Source organism: Martes martes (assembly GCF_963455335.1).
Source record: "Martes martes genome assembly, chromosome: 5".
Lineage (NCBI taxonomy): Eukaryota > Metazoa > Chordata > Mammalia > Carnivora > Mustelidae > Martes > Martes martes.
Genome location: NC_137892.1, coordinates 125,905,674 through 125,911,673, shown reverse-complemented (window position 1 = coordinate 125,911,673; position 6,000 = coordinate 125,905,674). Strand labels below are relative to the sequence as shown.

Below are 6,000 nucleotides of genomic sequence, written 5' to 3'. Positions count from 1 at the left end.
AGAAGTAACTTCTGGGATCCAAGGCTAGATCATAAGAAGTCCTACTATATTGCTTGGAACAGCTCACTCTCTGCATGTACAGTTTCTGAGAGCTCCCTCAGCAAGCACTTTGTTGTGAGAAATCCAAACCAGAGAAAGAGGCCATGTGCAGGCACTCTGTGGGATAGCTCTAGCTGAGCCTCCAAAGAGGGATTCCAGCCTGAATTGCCAATAACATAGGATTCATTTGAGCCTGAAGTAAACTACAGTTTCAGCTGACATCTGACTGCAAATGTGTAAGAGACCTCCAAGCTAGAACCATACAGCCAAGTCCAGTCAACCCACAGAATTGTGATAGATGATAACAAATTGTGTTAAACCACTAAAATCTGCTGTGGTTTATTATGTAGGTACCATAATGATGTCCATTTATACTTGAAAAACCTGAAGCTGAGAATGGAAATGCTTGCTCATGGTCTCTGCCAGTAAGCAGAGGAACTCACACTTGAAGCACATATTTCTAAACTTCTAGAATTGTAACGCCTGCACTGCTGACCACTGAATACAGTTTTTCAGTTGAAACAGCTATAAAAGGATTTACTTCTCAAAAAATCCTGTATTTAATTCAGAGCTGAGTTCTGCCACATTACTCAACTCCAAGGGTAATGTGGATGACCCCAATGTGCATGGTACATCCTGCAATTGTGCATTACACAGGCCCCAGAGCCATAAGAAAGGGACCTGAACAAACCTGTCCCCTATCCTCAACCAGAGCTTGTTCTCTTAAGTGTTAACGCCTTCTAACAAATGTTCAGCCCTTGTCTAAGGGCCAAGGAAATTTCAAGGTAGAAGGGAGGTTGGTACTAGAACCTATGGGAGTACCAGAAGTAAGACATATTTAAAAATTTAATTAAGGGGTACCTGGGTGGCTCAGTGGGTTAAAGCCTCTGCCTTTGGCTCAGGTCATGATCCCAGGATCCTGGGATCGGGCCCTGCATCGAGCCCTGCATTGGGCTCTCTGCTTGGCAGGGAGCCTGCTTCCCTCCCTCTCTCTGCCTGCCTCTCTGTCCGCTTGTGATCTCTGTCAAATAAATAAGTAAAATCTTTAAAAAAAAATTTAATTAAGGGGCGCCTGGGTAGTTCATTCTGTTAAGCGCCCAGGTCCTGCAATTGAGTCCTGTGTCCGGCTCCCTGCTCCTCGGGGAGCCGGCTTCTCCTTCTGCTTCTCTCTCTCTCATCAATAAAAAATAAAATCTTTAAAAACCTAACTAAAAAGTAGGGAGTAAGAATTAAAAAAAAACAAAACAACCCAGTAGTTCAGGGCCATTTAGCGTAGGGCAGATTTCACTGTAGAGGGCAGAGATTCCCTGGTGATGCTACTGTATTAGAGCAGGGAACACTAGCTTCAGACTCTAATAAAAACCCACATCACCAAGGAACAAAAAAATCTTGGAGTTTAGTAAAGGGAAGCACACCTTCTACCTTAAAATGTTAAAACTGGTGCCTGGGTGACTCAATCGGTTAAGTGACCAACTCTTGATTTTGGCTCAGGTCATGATCTCAGGGTCCTGAGATTGAGCCCCACATCTGGCTGTGCACTAAGCAGGGAGTCTGCTTGTTCCTCTCCCTCTGGGACCCCCCCCCAAACAAAGGAATAAATAAAATCCTAGAAAAATAATGTTAAAATGAGTTTTTGAGTCTATTTATACACAGCAGGCACCGATAGCACTCAGAAAACATCTCTATTCAGCATTTATTACAATATTTGTAAATAAGCTTTCATTTCCCTTTCTAAATTTGAAGTAGGAAACATATCTTATTTGTGAGTATTTCTGGTCCCACCATAGTACTCTTTACTGAAGGAGGAATGCTAACCCCATTCGGTAATACATTCAAACAAAGATTCAACCCATTTGCACTGAAGTAGACTTTATTCAATCCCTTGTATCTATGCCAGGCTCAGTGCTAAACATTTTCATATACAATCCCTATTTGTTTTTCTAAACAATCCAGAACATAGGAAAAGCCAAGGTTTGTTTTACTGTTTGATTTATTTAAGTTCAAATATGAAAGAAATGGATGGAAGCAACTAGCATGGGAACAGGACTTTATTTTCACTTACAGGAATAATGTGACATGAAAATGGGGATTAAGATGAACAGTATATAAATATGATGAGGTTTTGTTGCTTTTTCTTCCCAGAGCCCTAAATCAAGACACCTGATTTGACACCTGGAATGACATAGCTAGAACTGTGACTGCCATGATAAGCTGAAACCTGTGATGCTAAACCATAGTAGGGAAAGAGGAAAAACCAGTCTGGGCATCAAGAAAGGACTAGAAAGGGCAGCGCCCCCCCTTCCAAAGTTCATCTTCAGGTCTTTTACAGCAGAATCGTCTAGTTGGCCCTGTGTCTTGTCAAACTGGGTCTCATGCACACTAACTTTCCTAAAGGTTATTTGTATCTATTTTAATTTATGCATTTTGATCAATTTCATTTACATGTATGCAGCGGCAAGAACGTGGGATGTGGAGGGTAAAATTCTGAGTTTCAGTCCACCTGTGTGACATTAAGTCAATTAATCTCTGAAGAAAAAATTTTATCCATTAAACAATGAAAAAAACCGATTGATTCCTAACCGTCTGTCAGAGTGGTACGGAGTTCTTGATGGGACACTCACGTGAGAGCCCTTTGGAACCTATAAAATACTGTTAATTATGTACCGAAACAACGTCCCCAAAATAGAGAAGGGCGATTTTCTTTTTTTAGTTAAACGAATTCTGGAAAAACCCCTACTGGAACGCAGTGGTTTTGCAAATGCCAAACGCAAGGTCCAAAAGCTTACCCAAAGCCACCGACAGCAGCAAAGTGAGACGCAAACCACAAAAAAGTGACTGCCGCCCCAGCCTCAGACTCTAGGCACTTCCGGCGCAGCAATGCAGTCACGGAAAGATGGACGGGTTCCAGCGCCCCACGAACAGCCACGCTCAACATGGCTGCCATGAGTCGACTACAGCGTCCCACACCCAACATGGACATACGGAACGAGCCCAGACCCGGAAGGCAACCCTCCGGAAATGCCCGAGCTGCGGCGGAAGCGGAAGCGCCGAGGCGGTGGGGGCCGCGGGAAGTGTCGGTCGCGTTTTTCCCTCCCTCTCAACCACAATAACAGACGGAGGGCCGGCGTAGGTGAGGCGGCGGCGGAATGGGCCCGGGGACCGGCAGCAGGCCGCAGAGCGGGGGGTGTGGGCGGCGGGGTGGAGGCAGCCGGGTGGGATCTCCGGGGCTCCCGGACTCCCGACCGCCTGGGCTCTCGGTCTCGGACTCCTTTCAGGCCTAGAGCTCCCGGGAGAGCAAGGATTGGGTTTGTGGGTCTTGGCCTTGTAGGCCCTGGTTGCGGGGTTTGCCTACCTTGTCCAGAGCTGGGCGAAGATTCTAGCATACAGAACCCTCTTTGGGTCTCGGGTTTCCTCAGAATGGGGGCGGGGTGGGGGGTTGGCCTGGGCAATTTATGGGACACCATCCCACCCCGAGAGTCACGAATTCTACGATTTTTACGTTGTCAGTGTTTAAGCCAGTAAGTTAAGGAAGACCTGTAGTCGGTGTACCGAGGGATGTCTCTGAGCAAGACGCAATGAGTACATTTTTTTTGAGAGGAGGCCAGCCCTGGGATCAGGAGCCTCAAGTTCTAGTTTTACCTCGCCACCGGACTCCCTGTGTGACCTTGCCCAGGTGCATTACCCTCTCTGTAGCGCAGTTGGCTTATCTGTAAAATGAAAGTGTTAGTAGCCTCTGATGCATCTCCCAGCTCTGAAGATCAGGTTCTCAGCTCCTTTTAAAGGAGTCTTAGAGACAGACCTGAAAAGCTTGTTTTCCCTGCCTCCTGGGTAGCCAGGAGTTGACTGATAAAAGATGTCTACCGTGTTTCTTTCCAGGCACCAAACTGGCCAAGGGCAACTGGGTACTTAGGGAGGTTCTTGTGCAGGGAGAAGCTCTGTCCTGACGACTTCGTTTTATAAATCTAGACCAGCAGTGTGAAAACACTCCTGCGTGAAGAATGGAAGATCTTGTTTTTTGTCTTAAAGCTTCTTTTAACTTGCTGTTGTTTGGGCAAATTCCTTTGCACTCTCTGGACTTGAGATTTCTCAGCTGGCAAATGAGCGCATTGGATTAGGTCACTGATTCTTAATCCTCTTTCCCATACTCTCAGCACAACTGAAGAAAAAAATAATGGCTCTATAAGACCAGAATATTCTGGGAGAGAGAAGAGGTGGGATGTGGAAAGCTACATATTGTGTAGTCCTATAGACTGAAAAATCTGTGCTTGTAATTTTTAATTTCTGACAGTTACTGGTTTAGGTGAGCCTAAGGGTTCTTTCCTCCTCTTAAAATTTACAATGCTGTGATTTCTTATGTTCTCTTAGGGTAATGAATATGGACTTGTGTGCGTGTGTGTGTATGTGTGTGTATTTATTTTTTAAGATTTTATTTTAAAATAATCTACACCTAGCATGGGGTTCAAACTTCGAACCCTGAGGTCAGGAGCCATATGCTCTATCAATTGAGCCAACCAGGCACCCCTCGCGTGTGTTTGTTTAAATGAATGTGTGCCTGCAGGTACACACTTTAGTGAAAAAGATACGAAGTCATAGAATAAGAGAAAAAGGAAAAACGACTTTTCAGTAAGGTGAAATAACATAGTAAAATAAAATTGGTCTTGCACTGGCTCAGCTTGCTTCAGCTCTTGTACTTTCTTACTTTGTGTCTTTGGACAAACCAGCTTACCTCTTTGGGTCTCACTTTTCCTTATCTGGAAGGTGAAGGGTTGGACTGGGTGATTTCTAGATCCTTTTGGCACTAGAATTCTGTTTGTTTGTTTTTAAGATTTTATTCATTTATTTGACAGACAGAGATCACAAGTAGGCAGAGAGGCAGACAGAGAGAGAGGAGGAAGCAGGCTCCCCGCTGAGCAGAGAGACCGATGCGGGGCTCAATCCCAGGACCCTGAGATCATGACCTGAGCCAAGGGCAGAAGCTTAACCCACTGAGCCACCCAGGCGCCCCTGTGTTTGTTTTTTTATTCGAGCAGTTTGGTAGATGTGGTGTGGCACCTCTTTAGGCAAGAGAGGCTATCCTAGGTAGTAAACATGGAAGCTCTATGATGTTAGGATCTATGATGTTAGGTCAGATTAAGTGACATGCAAGATGATTTTGATATGGGCAAGCTGAAGCCAATAGAAACTAAAGAAAGGCATTAGAACCTGAGGGGCAGGAAAGCCCTCAACCAGATAGATGATTGAAGATATTGGGAAGTTTTAGATGGGAGAGGGGTATTTTTGGTGAGGGTAATGAAAGATAATTTAGATTATAGTAATGGAAATGACTGAGTTATAAGAAACTGGTGTTAGAGTCTACCTGCATTCTAAGACAGTAAGTTTCATGGGAAGACAGACTTTTCTTTTTTTTTTTTTTTTAAAGATTTTGTTTATTTATTTGTCAGAGAGAGAGAGTGTGTGAGCACAGGCAGACAGAGAGGCAGAGGGAGAAGCAGGCTCCCTGTGGAGCAAGGAGCCCGATGTGGGACTCGATCCCAGGACGCTGGGATCATGACCCGAGCCGAAGGCAGCGGCTTAACCAACTGAGCCACCCAGGCGTCCCGAAGACAGACTTTTCACCTGGCACTTAGTAGGCAGTAAATGATAGGGAAGATAATGGATGAAAGATAACAGCTATCAAGAAAAGGAGGAGTTTCTCCATAGAATTGTTATTAATTAGATACAGAATGAGAAATTGGTTCAGAATTATGAAAATTTTATCGGACAAGAGATCCCACAGTTTTCTGGTTAGTTGTAAGTTAGTTTATCTCTTCGTTGTAAAGTGTGTTAGTAAGAGACAAACATGTGCTTGGGAAGGCCTGGTGTGGTCTGAGGAAAGGATTAATTAATAGAATAAGTCAGGGGTGGTGGAAAGGTTGACCAGATAGTAGAGGTATAGGAAGATTTTTAGATAAGACATTTAGG

At 44.5% G+C, this 6,000-nt stretch overlaps 1 protein-coding gene across 5 annotated transcripts in view; it reads left to right on the top strand.

The window, feature by feature from the left end:
• Positions 1-3,068: 3,068 nt before the first annotated feature.
• Positions 3,069-6,000, top strand: part of FBXO38 (F-box protein 38) — a 55,244-nt gene continuing 52,312 nt past the window's right edge. For 4 of the 5 annotated variants that reach the window (XM_080805091.1, XM_080805095.1, XM_080805092.1 and 1 more), the window contains exon 1: positions 3,074-3,169. The gene's annotated coding sequence lies outside the window, so the exon portion shown is untranslated. Of the gene's footprint in view, positions 3,170-6,000 lie in introns of all 5 variants that reach the window. The other variant, XM_080805093.1, reaches the window with a different exon arrangement.